We start from the raw sequence: 23,817 nt of genomic DNA, 5'->3' as shown, positions 1-23,817 counted from the left end.
GGATCCAAAAGGTTCACAGACCTCTCTCTCATAATATCTCTAGTCCTCTCTGAGCATACACAGGGCCAGCTTTTTTCTTTCCTTGGGAAATTTCTGAAGCTTGTTTTGTTCACTTACTGATACTTGATATCAGGGGCAATGGAAATCTTCTATCATAAATGTATTAACTATAAATAAAAACTAACATAAAAAGGGGCAAAATCATACATAAATACCCCAAGCCTTTAAGAAGGCAGAACCAAAACAATTAACAAACAAGCAAATAAGAAAAAAGGTCAGAATTAAAGCAGAAAAATAGAATATCAAAGCATTAGAATACAAGTTCCTTGAGGGCAGGGACTATTTTGTTGGGGGTTTTTTTGTTTGTTTGTTTTTGTTTTTTGCTTATCTTTGCATCCCCATGTACCCAGTATGGTGCATTATATATAAATAAATGACTGTTGAATAAAATGATTCTTTCGCCTTTTCAATATCCAGGCACACAAATATCAGAGACAGTTGCATCTGGACATATATGATCAGTTGCATAGTACTTTTTCCCAAAAGGAAGCAGTCCCGGTGCTCTTAGAATAACAACAACAACAAACATTTATATAGTACTTACTATGTGCCAGGCACTGTGCTCAGTGCTTTGCAATTATTATCTCATTTGATCATCGCAATAACCCTGGGAGGTTTTACAGTTAAGGAAACTGAGTCAGAAAGCAATTACTTATACAGCCAGTGTCTGAGGCTGGATTTTAATTCAGGTCTTCAGGACTCCTGGCCAGTGCTATGAACACTTCACCACCTACCTGTCCATTAGCCTAGGCTCATAGCACTAGGGCTAGAAGAACTCAGAGGTCAGTTAGTCCAATACTCTCATTTTACAGATAACAAAACTGAGGCCCAGAGATGCTTACCCAGGGTAACACAAGGCAACAGTTTCCTCACTCCAAGTCAAGAATAACCCTTTCCATTTTCTCCCCTCTCCCAATTATAGATTTTTTTTAAGAAATCCAGAGTGAAGAAAGCAAATGTTATTCTTTACCTGATCTATTAACGGTTGCACTAATTGTATCTTATGTTTCAGCCTAGGGAGCAAATGAGGTACCTTGTCAAGACACCTGCCTGATTCAATATACATTTATTTGGGTAACTGGATTAAAATCATTTATGAAAAGCTGCCTTCTTATGTAGACCTCTTGGGATATGTTATACAAACGTTTACAAACTACTACTGGACAAAAACACCTTACCTAATAGCTGTTTTATGCTATCAGAAACAGTTGTGCATCTGTTTACTAAACAGCTGTGCAAGTGAAAGGCAGCAGATTTTTTTGTTCCATCATGCTTCCAAATCCACCCCACCCTACTCAACTATCTAATCCATAAATATTGTGATTTATACTGACAGCTGAAATATTTTTTTATTCAAGTACAGACACGTGAATGTTCAAAGGAGACAATTTTAATTCCTGTTGACCTTTCAGAACAGTGATAATGAAAGGTTCTTCATAATAACAAACCAAGGCAAAAAAAAATTTCCAGTTAAGAAAATGTAAAACTATTATATGGGACAGAGATGGTGGAAACCAAGCCATTTAGAGATTAAGCCAGTGTTACACTGTGGGTACCTCAAATAAATACATGCAGTGTTTGCATTTATTTTGTCTATATGTATACCCAACACTAATACAGGGCTTAGTATATGGTCAGTGCTTAATAAATGTTGGTTGTTCGACTGCCGATCAAAAATTTCTTGTAAAAAGGTTCTATTGACTCAACAGTTTTCCCAGGTGACAATGAACTTATTCTAAGCTATTGGCCATGGATATTTTTTAAAGTGCTGGCCAAGGTTAAGAATGTGATCCATCTTTGGCTGTGGAGTAGAACAAGGCTAATGAACCTATATATGGTTAAATTAATAGCTATGCTTGTGGTACCAGGGAAAGAGAGACTGACAGAGAGAGACAGAGAAAGACAGAGAGAGAGAGAGAGACAGAGACAGAGACAGAGAGAGTGTAGTGGTGGACTGGAAAACATCAGGGCCCTGTGTCCTACTCCAGCATTTGCTCCTAAACTAATTGTGCAATCTTAGGCAAGTCACACAATATGTCCTTGCCTCAATTTCTTCAACTATAAAATTGAACTTGAAAATTTCCAAGATTCTTTCTGGAAGATTTCTAAGATGCTGAGCTGGAAGATACATTAATCAACTATTCCAACCCTACATTTTGTAAATGGAGAAACCTGGGCCAGCGGGAGGAAGGGCTTTGCCCAATCATATATGTGGAACAGACCACACACCAGCAGATGCAGGATTCTAATCCAGGTCTTCCAACTTGGCCCGATGCTACTGCTATACTTCTTCCAGTTCTAGAAAACTGCTATTCTAATAGTCTATATTCTAATCAAATGATCTAAGCAGATAAGAGTCATTACTTCGAGTCTACTGATGTACATGATTGATAGGTATTAATTACTATTTGAAGGGATATCCTCCCATTGAAAGAGGTGTGACCATATCCCCAAACAACTGTGTGGTTTCCCAGTGACTGGAGCTTTTGCATGATCTTCCCTAAACTTACCTTTACTGTTTTCTCTAATGCTTTCTTTGCCTTTACAAGGTCCCCTCTGTGAATACTCAGCTTTGTCGACTTTGGGATGCCCCCAAAATTAGTGACCTTACAGCTATCTCAGTGACAGTAATCATGGGCAGGGCCCCTTAGCCCTCACATTTGTGCTTCATATCTTATGGCACCGAGTGCCAAGGAAAAGAGATGAAATGAATATTTCAGTGAAATAAAGAAAACTGTTAAAGAAAACTGAAGACACTTAACTTTGAGCAAATAAAAAAAATTCATTAGGAAGGAAATAAATGTTTAGGAAGAGAGTGGGTTGGGTAGTATCAATGTTATCTATTCACAGTTAATAAATAGCTATAGTTAATAGATATGAATTTAATTATGGAGTAGCATAATACTACCCATGACTGAATCCATTTGTTTTTAGAGGTATGCTTTATTCATAGAATTCTAAGTCACCTTTTAATCTTATCAGATGTCCAATTATATCTGCATAATTCTTTTTAAAAATACTTCTTTAGAAAAGGTAAATGATCATATGTTTAATTATATATATATATATATATATATATATATATATATATATATATATATAGATATATAGATATATAGATATCATAGTATGTCTTAGAGTATTGCTTGGGAACACTGTCATCCTAAATTAAATAAACTGTTTTCTCCCCAACTCTTGAAGCTCTTGCATATAATATATTCACATATTTAAATTCTTTTTACCAGTATGTTTTAATTACTGTTCTTTGAAGGATATAAAGTGGAAATTTTACTTCACATTAAAACCAACTTTTTTTTGTGAGAAAAAATTATCTGTTAAACACCACTTTAAAAATAGAAAGAAACACAGAAGGAAAATGTTTAAAAAGATCCCCCATAAGTAAACTTCTCATATTTTTTATTGCTGTTCTGCCAGCTAATTTTTTTTTCCCAGAAAGAAGATATTTTAGATGAGAATTACACAGACATATATTCTATTTCAAGGTTAAAGTCTTTGGGAATATTGCATTGGAAGTGTCCTTGTTCTATAAAGGAACCTTACGTAGCTACCATTACTGTCTGATGGTCACTTGACATGAAGGATCAAATTAGTGGGAGGACCGGCCTACAGCTATTAAAATCTCAGTGTTGGAAAGGTCCTCAGATGGCACTGAATACAATTCATTCTTAAAGAAGAATCTCATCTTCAATAGTTTTGACAAGTTAAGACCTCCAGTGATGGAGAAGACATCACCTCCAGAAGTAATCCATTCCAATTTGGGACAGCTTAAAATTTTTCAGACTTTTTCCTTATAATGAGCCAAAACTGGTGGTAAGGGGAAGAGAAGAGGACATGTTAAGCCTAACTTCAAGAAGTATGGCTTTATCATACAAAACCAAAAACCCCAACAAACAAAATTTTGGATCTCTTCCATATAGCCTTAGCTTTTTACCCTTTTTTTCTCAAAGAAATGTTCCTTTAAAAGTACCCAAAGGTTACAATCATGGAAAATATCTTTTAGAGGTTCTATGGGAGCTAATATCAAACAACTTAATTCTTTTGAGATTTTTTTCCCTGTAAACATTGGTGAACAAACATTGAGTATTAGTCACCTGTAGAGACGTTTTCTGAATTATGCATTGTATAGTCCATAAGACACAAACAAATACTGACAACTTCTCAAGTAGTAGCAACAAATCAGTGTGTTATATTTGTTCAGTATAGAGAAACTAATAATGGCCATTCTTGCTATATTTTAGGTTATATTGAACAAACATTTGGGGAGATCTGGGACTAAGAGTTAATTGATGTGGTGAATTTTTCAAGGGTAAACTCTTTCTACACACTGTTCTGCCATTTAAAGTCTTAGGGAGTTGCCTATGGTATTTAGAGTTTAAGTGACTTACCCAGGGTTATATAGATAACATGAGTAGAAGGAAAGACTTGAACCAAGGTCTTTCTGACTCTGTGTCACGTTGTCTTTTGAGAGAGGAACAGCTTCTAGGAATAAATATCTGATGGTCCTGCTCTACTCTGCCCCAGTCAGATCAAATCTAGAGTATCATGTTCAGTTCTGAAGGCCACTGTTTAGGAAGAACATTATAAGGTAGATGACGACATTCAGAATAGAGCAACTAAAATAGTGAAGGATCTTGAATCCATGCCATAGAAGGATCCACAGGTTGAAGGAAACTGTCTAAGTACATAAATGGCAGTCATACGGAAAAGGGAGTAGATAAGTTCTGTTGGCCACTAGAGGAGAAGGAACAATGAGTGAAAGTTGCTAAGGGGAAAAAATGCCTTAACAGAGACATCCAATGTTGAAATGGGCTGCTTTGGGTGGTAGCAGGTTTCCCTCATTATGGGTCTTTACACAAAGGGTAAATGACCATATGTTGAATATGTAGTACAAAGGATCACTTTTTGGGTTGGGGTTGGACAGATGACTGTTGAGGTCCCAGTCAACTTCGACATTCTGTGATTCTTTGATCTTTGGGTATCTCTGAGAAGCACAACACGATAGGGTCTTCTAAATATGAGGGATGAGAGAATGCTTTGGGTCTCTGGCCAAGAACAGGAATCATCCTTTGATAGATTACAAATTCTTTTCATCCTTGACACCTTATTCTATGATATTATGCTCTCTAACTCTAACTCTCTGGTTTGCCAAGTACAAACTTTTCTCAGATCTACTTTCAAAATATTAGCTTAACCTTTTTCTAGTAAGAAACTTGACAACAATCCAAATACATATGGTAGACAATAAAAATTTTAAAATATCTTCTTTTTCCTGGTTAAATAATTAAAATGACAGTTCTAATGGGGATTAGAATTACTTATAAAAAACAACTTTCTTCAACCCTGATGTCTGTTCAACAAAAGCTGAAGTCTTCAGGCTCAGTCTGATATCATGTTAAGATATCATATAAGGATATCATGTTCTCTCCAGTATCAGGGCATTGATTTACAATTATATTAGATTAAAACCAAGTTACTTTCTGTATCCTATCACCATTTTTCACTGTTGGAGATGCTGAACTTGATTTCTCTTGTCTGATGAGAAAAGGAAAAAATAAGCAGCACTTTTAAGCAATAAATTATAATTGTGAAAAAAGAGAAAGGTATCACTCTTCATGGGAGGAGAGGAAGGCAGATCCAATCTATTCTTAAGCAGACCCCTATAATAATACTGCTACTCATCAATAGTTCTTTTCTTTGATGTGGAAAAATGATAAACTGCATATATATATGTAGGGCTGTCTTGATGAAGATGCTTTAATCATATTCCCAGAACTATTACTCCTGCTATGTTCCTTTTAAGTACTTTCCCATCTCCTTTGTCTCTGTATGTGACAGGCCATTTACCTCTCTACCTTTGTACAGGCTGTTCTTAAAGCTGGTATGTACTTCCCTTCTTAGTCTTCTTTAAGCTTCTGCTCAGTTGCCATCTCATGAATGAGGTTTTTCCGTATCTACCCCCTTGTCCTACAGTTATTAGCAGTCTCTTCTTGAAATTACATATGTGTTCTTTGCATTTACTTACTTGCATCCATGTATTTCCTCTAGGAAAATACATGCTCCTTAAGGGCAAGCATTGTTCTACTTTTGTCTTTGTATCCCCAGAACCTGGATCAGTGCCTTCGAGATAGCAGATACTTTATAAATGTGGTCACACATACAAGCTCCTGCCTTCATTGGGAGAACTGCTAACACCCACCAGGAAAAGAAGGACTTTTCTTTTCCACCCTTGATACCCAGTTTTAGTCCTGTGAAATGTGGGCTCTAAAGAGCATGTGAGGTTATTCTGCCTGCTTCTGACTAATCATACCTATGACTCAGGATCTGGGTGAGTCTGAAATGACAAACTCCCTGAGCAGCAAGATGAACCCATGCTGAAAAGCCTTGGTGTTTTGGTATGACATTGTGGTCTCATGGTCCTCTCTGTGCTCCATGACTCAAATGGGTGAGTTTGTGTCTGGGTCTCTGGTAACCTTTTCCACTGTACTCCTTGAGCTGCATTCATCAAGGATTAGTTGATTATTGATGACAAACAGGGTGGTGGTTGCTGAAGTTTGGGGTGGCTATGGTAATTTCTTAAAATGAGACAATGAAGTTTGACGCATCGGTTGACTCTTCCTTTTACTTGAACACTTAGAGGCTACTGTAGGGTTATTAACTGGCCTAATTTCAATATTGTTATGTCTCAGGAGGCCCAAAGAGAGGGAAAGAGATGGAACAGCCAGGTAGGTGAAGCAGTCAGAACATAGGCTACATTCATGATTATTTGTGGTCTTATATGAGTGTGACTTGTGGCACCTCAAAACAATTACAATAAAAGAAATTCGAACACTAATGCATTTTTGATGGAGTTGTAAACGGATCCAACCATTCTGGAGAGCAATTTGGAATTATGCCCAAAAGGCTATAAAATTGTGCATACCCTTTGACCCAGCAATGCCACTTCTAAGTCTATATCCCAAAATGATCACAAAAATGGGAAAAGGACCTACATGTACAAAAATATTTATAGCAACTCTTATTGTTGTGGCAAAGAATTGGAAAATGAGGGGATGCCCATCAATTGTGGAATGGCTGAACAAGTTGTGGTATATGAACGTAATGGAATACTATTGTGCTATAAGAAATGATGAATAGGAGGATTTCAGAAAAACCTGGAAAGACTTATATGAACTGATGCTGAGTGAAATGAGCAGAACTAGGAGAACATTGTACACAGTAACAGCCTACTTGTGCTATGACTAATATTGATAGACTTGGCTCTTCTCAGCAATGTAAGGATCTAAGACAACTCCAAAAGACTCATGATGGAAAATGCTACCCACATCCAGAGAAAGAACTATGGAGTCTGAATGGAGATGAAAATATACTATTTGCTCTCTTTTTCCTTTGTTGTTTTGTTTTATTGCTTCATTCTCATGGTTCTTTGCATTAGTTCTAATTGTTCTTTACATCATGACTAATGGGAAAATATGCTTAATATGAATGTATAAATAGAACCTGTATCAGATTGCATGCTATCTTGGGAGAAAGGAGGAGGAGAGGGAGAGAAAATTTAAAACTCAAAATCTTATGGAAGTAAATGTTGAAAACTAAAAATAAATAATTTTTAAAAAAATGAAAAAGTTTGAAATATTGCAAAAATTACGAGAATGTGACTCAGAGACACTATGTGAGCACATGATGTTGGAAAAATGGTACTCAAAGACTTGTTTGATGCAGGATTACCATAAACCTTCAATTTATAAAAAACAATCTGCAAAGGGCAATAATGTGAAACACAATAAAATGTGGTATATCTATACAGAACTCCAAAACACAGCTCATTATCTTTCCCCCTGAAACTTCTCCCCCCATAACATTTTCCCAGCAACACCAACCTTTCGCTCTCACAGATTTTAAACCCAGGAGTCATCTTGGATTCCTCACTATCTCTCACCTCCCATCCCATCTGCTAAATACAAGCTGTTGTCAAGACCTGGCAATTTCACCTTTGCAACATTTCTCCAACATGCCACCTTCTCCCCTGTGATACTGCCATCACCCTGGTGCAGGCCCTTATCACTTCATACCTGGATTATTGCAATAGCCTGCTGGTGGGTCTGCCTGCCCAAAGTCTCTCCCCACTTCAATCCATTCTCCATTGAGTCACTAAAGTGATTTTCCTAAAGCCCAGGTCCAATCGTGTCACCACCCTACCCCCATGCCCCTTACTCAATAAATTCCAGTTGCTTCCTATTGCCTCCAGGAGAAAATACAAAATGTTCTGTCTATCATTCGAAACCCTTAATAATATAGCTCTGTTCAACCTCTCTATTCTTCTTACATCTTACTCCCAGAAACATACTTGTGGATCTAGTGACATTAGTCTCTTGGATATTCCATGAACAAGTAATTCCATTTCTTGGCTTTGGGCATTCTCTTGCTTGAAATATTCTTCCTCCTCTGTTCTGACTACTGACATCCCTAACTTCCTTTAAGTCTCAAATAAAATTCAACCTTCTACAAGAAGCCTTCCCCAACTCCTCTTAATTCCAGTGCCTTCCTTCTGGGAATTATTTCCTATTTATCCTGCATATAGCTGCTTGTATATATTTGTTTGTATGTTGTCTCCCTCATTAGATTGTAAACTCCTTGAGGGCAGGGATTATCTTTTGCCTCTTTTTGTATCCCCAGAACTTAGCACATTACCTGGCAAAAAGTAGGCACTTAATAAATGTTTATTGATTGATTGATTGATATCTAATTTGCCCAAATTCCATATTACACTATCCTTTCAAAGATTTCTATAGGAAGATCCAAATACTTATGATAGTCTAATGAGAATCTAAAATGCTATGTAATATTGTATTGTATGTGGACATCTGTTTAAAAAAAAATCCTATGCCATTGGCCATAGTGTGTGTGTGTGTGTGTGTGTGTGCGCATGTGTGTGTGTGTGTTTTAATAGATTGATCTGAAGATGTTATTAGAAGTCTGATAAAAGAGAAAAACATATCTGAATAAACCATCATGTTTTCTTTTCTTTTCTTTTCCCTGGGTGAGGTTTGGCCACCAAATTTCATGATAGCGAAGGGAAAAAGAGTATTTGGTATGCTTAATGTGAGAATTACTGGATGATAGGTTGTCAATTCTGTTATCGGCTATGAGATTGGAGATATAAGTGAAGAAGTTGTGAAGTGGCCTTTGAAATTGGTTTCCTTGCTTGTTGGCTAAGAGGATCTAAGTTTTCAGCTTGGTGAAAAGATAAAATATTTTAATACACATTGATATCCATATGGGATAGAGATCTTTTAATCCTAGAGATCATTTAATCCAACTTTTACAGATGGGAAGACTGAGACCTAGATAAATTGCTTAAGTTATCCTACAAATTAAAGGCTAGAAGTTAGATCTCCTGATGTCCAATCCAGTGTTCTTTTTACCACACGATAGTGTCACACTATCACCAATTTAGAGGCAGAAGGGGCATGATTGGTCATATAATTCAACTCCTTCATGTTTTTTACAAATGAAGAAACTTAGGGCTAGGAGACTGTGGCTTGCCCAAAGTTATGCCTGTAATTAGAAGCTTGAATTTGAACCCAGATCCCTGTGACATCAAACCCAATACTACTTTGATTAGGCTACCCCATGTCACTCGGTTGTGTCCGATAACAGGACTTGCTTTTACTTCGAAGTAAGAGAACCTACCAAATGGATCTTTTGCCCTTCTGAAAAACTAAGATTTCAGAGAAGGAAGGTGAGACAGTTCTAAGACTACATGCATTTAAAGTGGTGTTTGGTGTTAGGTTTTGTAGGGAGAGGACATATGTGGAAATGAGGGGATGGATTGGGAAGGGGGAAGAAAGGGAAAGGGCTTTCTCACTGACCTTGTCTTTTAAGAATCCCAATACTTAGCTTCCCCAATTCCACTCAACTGAGGGGTATAGGCAGGGGAGAAGAAAAGGCAACATAATCAATTGGCATTTTCCTCACACTGTGGGGAAGAAGGACAGAAAATGTAGACCTTCCATTTTGTGCTGATCCAATCTGCCTCCCACAGTCTTATGGGTAATGAGAAAGGGAGGGAACTTTGATGAATTCTGACCATTTCTTTTAACTGTCCATGGCCTGAAATGGAATGGTGTAAGTCAACTATGTCATATTTCACCACTGGCTGCCAGTGAAAAAAGGAAGGTTTTGTGAACCTGAGCAGAGTGTGTGAGTGTGTGTGTGTGTGTGTGTGTGTGTGTATGTATATATATGTATATATGTATGTATGTATATATGTATATATATGTATGTATATATGTATATATACATATACATATAAAGCAAGGCTGTATATATATAAAATTGAAAATAATGGGCAACCTGACATTTTAGAGAATGAGTAGAATTTTAAAATTAGTTTTAAAAATATGATGTAATATGTTTCCAGTAGTTCAGCCCCTGGGAGAGTCATATTGATCACATTTAGAATTATAACTGAAAGGTGCCTTAGAGATCACTAATTCAACATCCTTCTTTTACATGGGGAAACTGAGGTCTAGAACAGTTAAATGACTTACTAAGGTTACATAGGCAGCAATGATCAGAGCTAATTGAGAAAAAAGCCCTTTGACTCAAAATTTAGCTTGGGTGGCTTACTAGATAGAGTGTTGGAATTGGAGTTAAGAAGATCTTAGTTAAAATCTCATGTTACATGTTTGATAGATGTGTGACCCTGGTCAAGTAACTTAAATTTTTTCAGTCTCAGTTTCTTCATGCAAAATTGAAGGAATACACTTAGGGTTGTTGTGAGAAATACATGAGATAATATATGTAAAGGACTCTTGCTCCTTAGAAGAAAAGCTATGGCAAATCTGAACAGTATGCTAAAAAGCCAAGATATCACTTTTCTGACAAAGGTATGTGTAGTCAAAGCTATAATTTCTCCAGTAGCAATGTATGGCTATGAAAGCTGAACTATAAGGAATGCTGAGTGCCACAGAATCAACACTTTCAAACTGTGGTGCTGGAGAAGACTTTTGAGAATTCTTTGGTCAGTAAGGCGATAAAATCAGTCAATACTTAAAGAAATTAATTGAGGTAATTACTGGAATGTCAAATACTAAAACTGAAGCTTAAATACTTTGGCTATCTAATGAGAAGATGGGACTTACTGGAAAAGATCCTGATGTTGGGAAAAATTGAAGGCAAAAGGAAAAGGAAATGGCAGAGGATGAGATGGATAGATAGTATCATGGAAACAATGAACATGAACTTGGACAGACTTTGAGATATAGTGGAGGATAAAAGGGCATGCTATGGTCCATGGGGTCACAAAGAGTCAGGCATGACTGAATGACTGAACAATACAACAACAATAATGGTACAAAAATTAAAGTTCAACATAAATGTTAGATGTAATTATTATTTTCTTTCCAGTACTATACTGACTCATTGTGAACCAGCAGTTGATAGATTCAGAACTTTAAAGGTCATCCAGTCCAATCATCACAATTTGCTGATAAAGAAACTGAGGGTCCCAAGGGATTATATGTCTAAAGTCACACAAGTAAGGGTCAGAACAGAGCTTTGAGCCCAGGTTCTCTTGTTCCAAATCCAACATACTTTGCAATGTATCACACTATTTCCTTCTTCACCTGCAGTATTATTAAAATATCTGATGCAATCTTCTTTCCCTTTTAAAGTACAGTTTGGCCAGAGTCCATTCTGTTATGATATTGTGGACCTAAGTGAAGGGGGCTTCTTTCGGGAATAGGTAGAGGGCTCTCTACGGTGCCCATGAACATTATTGTGAAAGTCAGCTGTTCAAATGCTTAGTATAACTGCTCAATATTAAGCATATCACTTTTGCTCAGGCTTCTTTCCTAATTTATTCCATCTGGAATATGCAAGGATGAATATTAAACACTTCAAAATTTGCAACAGTTTTGCTCACAAATCTTGTTTTTATAAACAATTTCTTATGTTTCCCCAAAATAAACTGCTAAGTTAAAGTCACTAAGTAGCCATATAATTCAGATTATAAAAGTTATTCTTTGACTTTTATATAGAGCAATTAATTTTGTTTGTTTCATTTATCCAGTAGTGAAGTTTCTAAAACTTAAATCTAAGGACAAGTTCTGACCACAGCTACTCAGAAAAGCAATTTTGAGTCACTGGGGTCACATTTGAAAAGCCTAAGATACAATTTCATTCACTAATGCCAATCACTTTCTGAGTCCTAAATATTGCCTCAAAGACAATCTGCTAGAAAACCTAATTGCTTTTCAGAAAGTCACCTAATGAGGAAACAGAAAGGACATATAGTAAAAGACCCAGACTTTGGTCATACATTTGGAGGGCTTTAATTGAATATTTGTATATTATAGCACTTACTCTTTGTAATTTTTTGGCTATTAGGATTAATTTGTTCCCTCATAATACTCCAGAGTATTAACCACAACCTCCTTGAGAGCAGGGGCTATTTCATTTTTTTCTTTGTAACCTCAGTGGCCAGCCCAATGCCTGGCACAGAGTAGATGCTTAATAAACATTTGTTGTTTGATTAACATTATCTCCATTTTACATATGAAGAAATTAAAGCAAAATAATTATGGGAACTGCTTACAATACACTGGGAATCATTTCCATTTAATTCCATAAACATTTATTAAGCACCTATTATGTACCCAGCATGAGTACACAGCCCATCCTCTTTATCAGCCAGTGAACTATTCCTCATTAAATGACATAGCAAAATTTCAATTAATCAGATTATTATTTTTTCCCTTTGTATTGCTTTGGGGAGAAAGAGGAAATCACAAGAAAACAAACAAAATAACTAAGGTTCAGTTAAGAAAACAACAATCTGTATCTCCTATATTCTAGTTAGAATATTTTACAAAAATTAAAAATATTCATGGGATCACAGATTTAGAGGTGGAAGGGACTTGAAGGTCATCTAGTCCAAGCCTTTTCTTTGGGTCTTAGGAAAATGAAGCAGTTAAACAAGACTTCCCAAGGTCACAGAGCTAGCTAGTCGCATAACTGAGACTAGTCTCTAGAATTCCTGAATCCTTAATACAGGAGTCTCCCTGGATAGAACTCAAGGCTTGGAGGCAGGAAGACTTGAGTCCAAATTCTGCTTCAGATTTTGTTAATTGGGTGACCCCTGGGACAGTCACTTAAGCTCTCAGCCTCAGTTTCCTTATGTGTAAAATGAGAGAGTTGGACTCAATGATCTCTAAGATCCCTTTGAATTCTAAATCTATCATTCAGTGATCTAAATCGATCTTTTCTTTATAATGAGGCTCCCGAGGCACTCCAAGGTTTTTGGTGTACTGAAGAGAGATTCACTTTTTAAGGCTAGAGATTGTACTTTTTAGAATGATTTTCAATGAGACTATTCATTCTTTTTAGATTACCCTACATTTGACCAAAAATTCAATTACAGAATTAAAACATTCCTCAGAGAGGCAGGATGGGTGTTTTAGTAGATTAAAGGCTGGCCAAAAGAGTCAGAAAGATCAAGGTTTAAGTTCTACCTCTGACATATTTGGCTGAGACTCTGCCTAAGTTCTCTGCCTCTCAGTACCTTGGGCAATTTTCTAGGACTAAGTTAGAAAGAAGTTGTTGATCTCCACTGATTGTGGAAATTTCCACACAGACAGTTCTCCACATCAATGCAATCACTTCTGCTCCTTTCACTCTCTAAACAATTATTTCAAAACATTCCCAGCATTCAAGATAACTTGAGGCTTCCTGATATGAAAAAGACTACTTCAGAATTTGGATTAAAAACTAAAATATCAATTCTAATTCAATTCACATGTTGAAACAAAGGGTGTTATTAATGTTAAGAAGGAAATCTATATTGGACTATTTCTTAGAAATAAACTCACATTTATATACCATTGTAAGGTTTTAGAAAAGATTTTCCAACAAAAATCCAGTGCAGTAGGTGACACATATACTTTGGTTGGGGGTGGGGAGGGAATTTGAACCTGTAGTTTCATCAGTAAGGGGAACTCCCAGCATGGAAATTAGTACCACCAACTCCTCTGTAACTTATAGTGTTAAAGAATTACCTGAAGCACTGAAAGGTGAAGCCCATAGTCACAGAACTGGCATGTGTTAGGGATAGCATTTGAACTCAGGTCTTCCTGACTCCAAAGCCAGCCTTCTATCTACTATGTTGTGCTACCATTCCAAGTACTTTTCTACCCATTTTCCAGGTGAGGTAAATGAAGATCACTAAGGTTAAGTTAGGTCACACCTTTAGCATAAAGCTAAAGTCTTCTTTAGCATAAAGCTAAGTTTTCTGACTTCCAGTTCTCTTTCTACCACATTGCAGCTGTCTTTTTGCAAGGTATGACCCAAAGCGTATTGATCACGGACATAAATAACTTGGGAATAAAAATAAATCCGCTGCTATATGAAACTCCAGTGTGGCAAGAAACAAAAGAATTAGTGAAATGATGTTAAAGGACTAAAAATAGCACCTTGGATAAGATAATAATCAATAGTGAAACTTCCTAATAAAAGGTATCAGTAACAACGAAGGAAAACTGGAGGTGACAGGGACAAAACAACAGCATTTGAATTTCCAGTGTCACATACATAGCAAACTGGAAAACATAATCAGATTTTGGATTGTGCATATAAATTCAATGCATCATGAAGCCAGAAGGTGATAGTGTGATGGCTGCTTCTTTTTTCATTACAATTCTATGCTTAAAATTATAGTAGTATAAATATGCATGAAATCAATAAGGAACGTTTGAGGAAAATAAACTGCTATCTGCTCCTCTACCAAGGACACCAATGGTTTATCTTATTCCCATTCTTCATGCTCCTACATTTCAGTTTTCCTAAATTCTAATCTTGCTTTTTGGCCATCTTGTCCTATTCACCTGGAATGACTTCTTTTCTTCCTCTAGGGAATAGGGAGGAAGGAGGGCTGTATACCCTGGAGACTGAGGACTAGATTCTCTACATCGAAAGGTCACCAAATCCCCCTAATTGAGAGGCCTCATGGTGAACTGTGTGTTCTTTACAGCCCTGAAAGCCTTGTGCTCATGGATGTTAAGTAACAGTATGTTCTCAGGAGAGTAGCAGGAGGGACTGCTTGTGCAGAAACTAAAAAAAGATAAAAAGAAGTAAAATTTGTCTCATGTGGCTACGTAGGTAACATGGTGTTTTCAACTCTTTACTGAAGCATAGCTTCAAAAGAGGGTAGATATAGATGGGGGCAGCTGGAAAATCACAGCGTCAGACTGAGCGTGCTGTACAATGGGGCAGTTAGGAACTGGATGGCTTTAGGGGAAGAGGGGAAAAAACCAAGCCATCCAGCATCAGGCATTGCAAATGGTGGCCATGAGTGCAAAGGAGAGGACAGACTCTTTCTCTATTCAACATGGAAAGGAACGCTGGTCACAAATTGGTCTTTTCATCAAGTAACAAATAGTATGTCAATAGTTAATTTAAAGAAGATTTATTAATAAGCACTTGCTATTTTTAAGGCAGGGACGGTTCAGTGGATAAAGCACTGGGCCTGTAGTCGGGAAGACCTGAGTTCAAATCCTGCCTCAGATACTTACTAGCTGTGTGATCTGGGCCACGTCACTTCACTTCTGTTTGCCTTAATCCATTGGAGAATGAAAATGACAAACCACTCCAGTATCTTTGCCAAGAAAATCCTATGGACAGTATAGCTCACGAGGTCACGAAGAGTTGGACACAACTAAACAACAACAAAATGTTCAAGGCATTGTGCTAGATGGGGATATCAGGTCAAAAACTCTTGTCTCTGTCCTCAAGGAGTATATTATATTATATTATATTATATTATATTATATTATATTATATTATATTATATTATATTATATTATATTATATTATATTATATTATATTATATTATATTATATTATATTATATTATATTATATTATATTATATTACATTATTTATATTATATTATTTATATTTTTTAAATTTTTAGGCAATTGGGGTAGGTGACTTGCCCAGGGTCACACAGCTAGTAAGTGTCAAGTGTCTGGTCTAAGGTCGGATTTGAACTCAGGTCCTCCTGACTTCAGGGCTGGCGCTCTATACACTGCGCCACCTAGCTGCCCCAGAAGTATACAATTTACTGGGGTGATACTGAAGTCCCTTATAATCTGATTCTAACCTACCTTTCCAGTATTATTTCATATTATTCCTCTTCATGCTCTTTCACATTCCGGACAAATAGAGCTTCTTGTTCCTCACAAATGAGTTTACATCTTGTATCTCTGTGCTTGGAATGAGCTCCCTGTCACCTCGGCCTCTTGGACTTCCTAGTTTCCTTAAAAACTCAGCCCTAGTGCCACTTCCTTTCCTGATCCCTTCAACCGTTTGTCTCCCTCCTTGAAATTACTGTGTATATTTTTTGTATTTATTTTATGTCTACCTACATGTGTGTGTGTTCTTGAGATGGCTAGGTGGCATAGTGGATAGAGAGCTGGACTTAGAGGCAGGAAAGCCTGAGTTTGAATTCTGTCTTAATTACTGTGTGATCCTGGGTCAGTCACTTAATCTCTCCTAGACTCAGTTTCCTCAGTTTTCTTATCTGTAAAATGGAGGAAATAATAGACCTACCTTTCTGGTTAGTTGTGAGGATATAATGAGAATACATGTGTAAATCACTATATAAATGTTCTCATCATCATCACCATTATTATTAATTTCTCCAAATGAACTAGAGGCTTCTTGAGGATAAGGAGTGCTTAATTTTTGCCTTGGTCTCTCCAGTGCTTGGTACAGAGCCTGGCACATATTAGATCCTTAATAAATGCATACTGATTTCCTATATGAGGAATGATGATGTTTCTTGATTGATGAAACATGATTGACATTTCTCATAAAATTTTAAGAACTGGCTTCAGAGCTTTTGAATGATTCTTTTGAATTACCTCACCGACAGATAAAACTTCATCTTTTGGAGGGTAGATTTATGTTCCAGAAAAAGGCAAAAGTCGTTTGGGGCCAATAATGGCCAATTAGGTAGGTGTTTCCCTGAGAACTGAGGGAGACATAAGATATGACTATAAAATAATAACAGATTTTTATGTCTGGTTTATAACCTCATACTAGGGTGCATGGCTTGGTAGAAAGAGAACAGAATGCAGAGCCAGGACGTCCTGGGTTCCAGTGCCATCTCTGCCATATAAAGTTGAGTCCCTGTTAGTATGAATAATCTCCTGAAATAGTTACAATATTAAAAAATCATATTGCATATTTCCACTGGGCTAGAAGCAATGACCGTATTTTACATAATCATAACTCTGAATAGTGCGAATTTGAATACATATTACCACTTTAAGGAATTCATTATTCATACCAATCACAACCTAGCTGTACTGGTTATATGACCATGGACAAGTCATTTAACTTATTAGTGCTGTCTAGGAAACTTTCTAAGAGTAGATTGCAGAAAAGACACCAACCTGAATTATTTATGGGAGTTCCTTATCTAGGAATTCCTTATGCCAATGAAAGTCCCTATCACAACCCTAAGCAGCTCTGAAAGTACTTCCAAAAGAGGTATTCTCCAAATATGTCTCACAATATCTGAATGGGCATATATTCTCTTATAGTGCCTATCTTGAAGTATGCCACTTTTTTGGATGTGTTATGTAATATTTGTAAAAAAAAATTAAAAATAAATTAAATAAAAATCTCATTACATTTTTAGTCAATCCTCATACTCTAACCAAAAAAAAATTCTTTTCAAATACTGTTTAGTGATCACTCCTAGAGCTAGTTTCCTATAATCATTCAGTTAGACAGAAGGATCCTTGTAATTTCTCATTCTTTATTGCTCTGCATCTGAGAACAATTTTAATTATATTAGTTGGTTGTTAGTTTAAATTGATTTAATTCTGGGATAAACTTGGTTGACTCAGTACTTTGGACACAAAATGAACACAGAGGGAAGAAATAATCAAAACATTTTATGGAGTCCAGGAATTTATTTTGAATTTGATTTAAGTACAAAGATTTAGTAGCCTGTGAACATCACTAAAGACTAAAACTGTTCTCCTTCTGAACACACAAAAAAAACCAAAAAAGTTTTTTGTCTCTGAGACTGATAATATATATATATAATAAGTGCTTAGCACAGTGCCTGGCACAAAGAGGCACCTAATAAATGCTTGCTGTTTACTGACTGACTGGCCCAAGCAGGCCTAATAATTAAGAGTGGAAAGAAACATAACTAGGAACTAATGAAAGCTGACTCTACTCATGTAATTGGAGAGAATGTCCACCAATTAGGGAGAGAGAGAGAGAGAAAGAGAGAGAGAGAGAGAGAGAGAGAGAGAGAGAGAGAGAGAGAGAGAGAGAGAGAGAGAGAGAGAGAGAGAGAGAGAGAGAGAGAGAGAGAGAGATAAAGCTACCTGGAGTCAAGAAGCCTTGAGTTCAAATCCAATCAAACATTTACTAGCCTTGTGACCATGTCTCTTAACTTTTTTCTCTACTGTAAAATCACCTAGCACACTGCCTAGCACATAATTAAGTGGCTAGTTACTTAGCAAATAACCCCTTCCTTCTTGTGCCTGTCCTTTGCACCACCTAGCTGCTTAGATCACTGAAGGGAACACTCTCATCCATGAAAAGACTGACTCATTCAAGTATCTAAGTACCAGAACTTGGGTAGAAGGCCATGTGGTTGAGCCCTTGAGAGGGCTGGACCTGGAACTGGAGAACCTGGGTTCAAATACCAGCTCTGTCAATCTACTGCCTGGGTAACTGGACAAGTCACAGCTTGTTTGGGCCTCAGTTTTCTCAACTGTAAAATGTGAAGATGTTGATCTCTGTGACCTCTGGGATTCCTTTCTGCTGTAAATCAATGATCCTCTGGTCCTATGTATGTGAGCACCTCTCCGTATTTCCTTTGTCTTTGCCTGTTCAATCTTGCTAATACTGTGATACTTGATGAATGATACATACATATCTAAAATATCAATTTGAATTGGGATTCAAAGAAGAAAACAGTAAGTGGAGAGATCAGTGATTCTACTAAGATCATATCCATTTGTAGTTAACAAGCTAGCTCAGGGTTGGGGAACCTGTAGCCTTGAGGCCACATTTGGCCCTTGAGGTCCTCAAGTGTGGCCCTTTGACTGAGTCCCTTAATAAAAGGATTTGTTCTGTAAAACCTAGACTCAGTCAAAGGGCCGCACTTGAGGACCTTGAGGACCACGTGGCCTCAAGACCGCAGCTTCTCCAACCCTGAGCTAGACCATGGTCAATCTAGGGATTTATACTGATTAATAATAATAACAATAATAACAGAGGCAGCTGGTGGTGCAGTGTTGGGTCTGAAATCACGAAGACCTGAGTTCAAATTCAAACTCAGACACTTACTAGCTGTATGATCTTGGGCAAGTTACCCAACCTCAGATTGACTCAGTTTTCTAAACTGTAAAATGAGGATAATGGTGGCATTTACCTCCCAGGTTTGTTTTGAGGACCAAATGAGATGCTATTTATAAAGTGCTCAGCATCATGCCTGACACCTAGTAGATGCAGATTTATATTGACATAGTAAATATAAATGCTGAGTAGTTGTGGTAAAGTGAACCCAATCAATTGTTAAGATGGTCAAAATTATCAAGTCAACTGTGGTCATGTTGCAGATGTAAACCAGGCCCATATACTGAAAAAGTATGAGAGAAAGCAGCACTTTTAGTCTGAAGGCACTAATCAAACCCCTAGTAAGTAAGCAGAATAGGGCTGCTCCTACTGAGAGAGACGCTGAAGAGTCACAGCAGGCCTGAGAATTGCCAAAGACTGGTAAGTAATTATCAAAACAGCAGGAGCTCCCAGAGAATGAAGAGAAATAGGAGACAGGGGGTGCCAGCTGTGGGGATGGATCTGTCCCCAGAATGGGAACCACCTGGCCAAGGAAAGCTGGAATTCGCAGCAAGCAGTGAACCAGCAGGGATCTGGGAAGAATAAGGGAAGAAATGAGAAACCATTTAGAGAGGATAGGATCAAGAGCACAAGTGGCCAGGCCCACTTCATCAAAGGCTAGAGTAAAAGAGGATGAAATCTCTGAAAATGGAACAAGCCATCAGTTCTGAGTAGCTGTGGAAAAGCTGCTGATGACATTAGACCTGGCCATCCCCTTGTTAGTCTTAATAGGATCCAGGGTGGGATTACATTCACAGAGTAGACTGGGTATATATTCATAAGACTAGCTATAGAGAGGGATTTTATCCTCTGCTCTCTTACATAGGGGCTCCCCCAGGAACACAGAATATTTATCTGCCCCAGTGTGCTCTTGGGCCAGGAAAGAGCTGCACCTGGATGGAGAGTGTGGCCGCATCTCAGTATTTTGAACATTTTCAAGTATAACGAACCTTTATTCCCTGCGTACCTCTTAACAGACTAACCTCCATGAAGTGATAGATTTTATCTAATTTTTTTTGTACCTTTCATATAGCATTTGTACCTTTTATAGCATATATAATTCTTGGCAAATATAAAGTTCTCAGTAAAGAAATGTTTGGCTTGATCTAATATTTTTCTTGACTTCTCTTTTTAGACCCAAACTCCATCATTTAGTCTTTCTATGCAGCTTTTCGAATAATTTTCTTATTTACTACCTCCTAAGTTGGGCCTTAAAGGAAAGAACAAGATGTTGGAAGAGTGGAACAGCCTGTACTAAAGCACAGAGGTAGAAGAAGATGGGGCAATAAGGGGGAAAGGTAAGGAGTCTGATCTGGCTGGAATGTAGAATGTATGAAGGGGAGCGGTGTTGATGATATAGGTTGGAACTAGATCATGGAGGACCTTGAAAGCAAGATTAAGCATTCTTAGGAAATCATTGAAGCTTGTTGAGCAGGGAAAAATCAGGATCAGTGTGTTAGGAAGTTTGTTTTATCATCAATGGCTGGATTGGAATGGTCAGAAAGACCAGTTAGGAGGATATCATAATGTTCCAGATGAAAATAATAAGGACTTGAACAGTGATGATTGCAGTGGTCCTGTAATGAAGAGTACAAGATATGCAAGGGATATGGCAGAGGTAAAAATGATAGAACTTGAGCCCAGATGAACACCATTCCAGGGTATTAAAAGAACTGGCAGATATGAGTGCTAAGCCACTGTCAGATATCCTAAAGATGCTGGAGATGGGGAAAGATGCCACAGGAGAAAGAAGGGCAAATATGGTTCCAATTTTCAAAAAAAATAGGAAGACAATGGAAATATGAAAATAGAGCCCATTGAACTAGATTTAGATTCCTGGAAAAAAATCTACAAAGAATCATTAGAGAAATGGTTAGTGCACATCGGGCAAAGGAGAGTCAGGATGACTGGAAGAAAGCAGATTTAGTAAAGTAGTAGGAACGACATCCAGATTGCATGAGACTTAGGAGCAAGTGGGTGAGGGTTGAGAGGCAGTGAAAGCAGACTACTCTATGTTGAGGTTTGGTGCTGGTAGGGAGAGAGACATACGTGGATAGGCAATGACATAGAGACAGAGAAACGGAGAGAGACAGAGAAAGATAAAACAGAGAGACAGAGATAGAAAAAGAAGGAGAGAGAAAGAGAGAGAGGAAACATGATTGAGGAGCAAGTTTCATGGAGTAGATAGAAGGATGACAGGATTATAAGATCATAGGACGACAGATTTAGAGCTGGGAGACCATGTAGCCCAACTCCTTCATTTTATACTTGAGGAAATTGAGGCCCAGAAGAATAAAGTGGCTTGTTCCAGGTCACACAGGTAATAAATAGAAGAGCCAGGATTTGAATCAAGGACCTCTGACTCCAAAGATGGGTTCCAAGGCTAAAGTAGAGGAGTAAACCTTGGCAAGGAGCAAACTAATCTTATTCTGTTTCACTCTCACCTCACATTCTATAATTCTGGGATGAAATACTGATACTATAATATGATTATCCACTGTTAGCTTCTCAATGACTCTGATTCTCATACTTTGAATACTTCTATTCTCTATGTTATTTTGGGGGAGCAATCAAGCTGGGAGATAATTTTATTTTTCTAGGATGGAAGTTTCTTATCTTTGTTCCAAGATATTTTTTCAGATTTTCTTCCCTCAAAGGGCAAAGATTAAACTTTTCAGGGATGTTTAAGCCTGCAAAACAGTTCCTATTTCATTTCTTGTATTCTTATCCTACCATTCAGTCCTGTGTGGTAATCAAGACAGGTATAATTATCTCTATGTTATCCATGTAGAAACTGAGGTCCAAAGAGTTTCAGCATTTGAAGCTTTTCACAGCTGGCTCCAGCCAATATTTCTAGACATCATACATTACTCTCCTCCCTGATCTCTATGGTCCAGCCACTTTGGCCTTCTTACTGTTCTTCAGGTATGACCCTCCTTCCCCCATTTCCAAGTTTTTGCACAGGTTTCTGCCCATGCCTAGAACACACTCCCTCCTTACCTGTGCCTCTTAGTTTTCCTGGCTTCTCTCAAGACTCAGTTGAAATCCAACCATCTATAGGATGCTTCTTCTAGTCATTTCTGCAGCTAGAGCCTTACCCTCTGCAAATGCTACAAATCGGGGCTTGATTTATTGTTTAGATGATTATCTAGATGTAAGAAAGTGATGGAAAAAATATTTAATGCAGATTAAACTTAAAAGTGTACATTCTCCCCCACCTGTTAAATAAACATTTAGTGGCACATTGCTCGTTATTATTCAACTACCCTTTATGTGTCTTATATGTACTCATTTATTTACATGTTGTTGTCCTCCTTAGAATTTTAGTTCCTTGAGGGAAAAGAGTGTTTTTGCCTTTCTTTGCATCCTCAGGGCTTGTATAGGGTCTGGCATATATACCAAGCACTTAATAATTGCTTGTTTACTGACCAGCCCCCATGCCTTGAATTAATTTATTTCTCACCTCTACTACTTAGAATCCCTACTTTCCTCCAAAGCTCAGCTCAAAGGCTACCTTCTCCATTAAGCTTTTCTGACCCCCTTTCTAAGCTTTCTAAACTGTTAATGCTTACCACTCCTTCCTCCATTACCTTGTATTTTTAAAATGTGCTTTATATAGAATTATTATATGCATTTATCCTTTGTCTTCTCCAATGGAATGTCTGCTTGGTTAGGGCAGGGACTATTTCATTTGTCTTCGTATTATCAGCACCTAGAACTCTTCCTGGCACACAGTAGAAAGGAAATAGGAAGGAAACAAATGTTTATTAAATGTCTACTATGTGCCAGGCACTATGCTAAGTTCTTTATTCATTTGATCCTCACAAAAACCCTTTGAGATAGGTGCTATTGTTACCCTCATTTTACAGATGAAGAAACTGAGGTAGACAGAGGTTAAATTCCAGGGTCACACGGTAGTAAGTGCTTGAGGCTATATCTGAACTCAGGTCTTACTGAGTTCAGGTCCAGCACTCTATCCACCAAGCCACCTAGTTGCTTAATGAATGATTATTGATAGCATGATTGACCTAGTATAAAACAGATTTAGGCTTTAAACACACACTTTATAACTCCTAATGCAATGGTCTTTCCATGATGCCATGCTACCATGTTGGTAGAGTCAGAGACATAAATCTATTCAAAAAGTAAGACAGATAAGGAAAGAAAAGAAGAGAGTGGTGACAATTTTAAAAGGGTAGTATAGTAAAATGATTGGAGGTGAAAGCAAGAATTATAGAGTAAGGAAAATGATTTCTGTTTACATTGTCACAGTTTCATTTAGAAATGCTTCCATTATTATGCTCTTTACGT

General features: G+C 37.4%; 1 protein-coding gene across 4 annotated transcripts in view; it reads right to left on the bottom strand.

Annotated features, from left to right (window-relative positions):
• The window catches only part of OXR1 (oxidation resistance 1), a 563,019-nt gene that overhangs the window by 181,521 nt on the left and 357,681 nt on the right, over window positions 1-23,817 (bottom strand). The window lies entirely within an intron of this gene.

This window comes from Phascolarctos cinereus, unplaced genomic scaffold (genome assembly GCF_003287225.1).
Source record: "Phascolarctos cinereus isolate Bilbo 61053 unplaced genomic scaffold, phaCin_HiC Scaffold_4;HRSCAF=312, whole genome shotgun sequence".
Classification (NCBI taxonomy): Eukaryota; Metazoa; Chordata; class Mammalia; order Diprotodontia; family Phascolarctidae; genus Phascolarctos; species Phascolarctos cinereus.
This window is presented reverse-complemented; position numbering and strand designations above follow the sequence as displayed.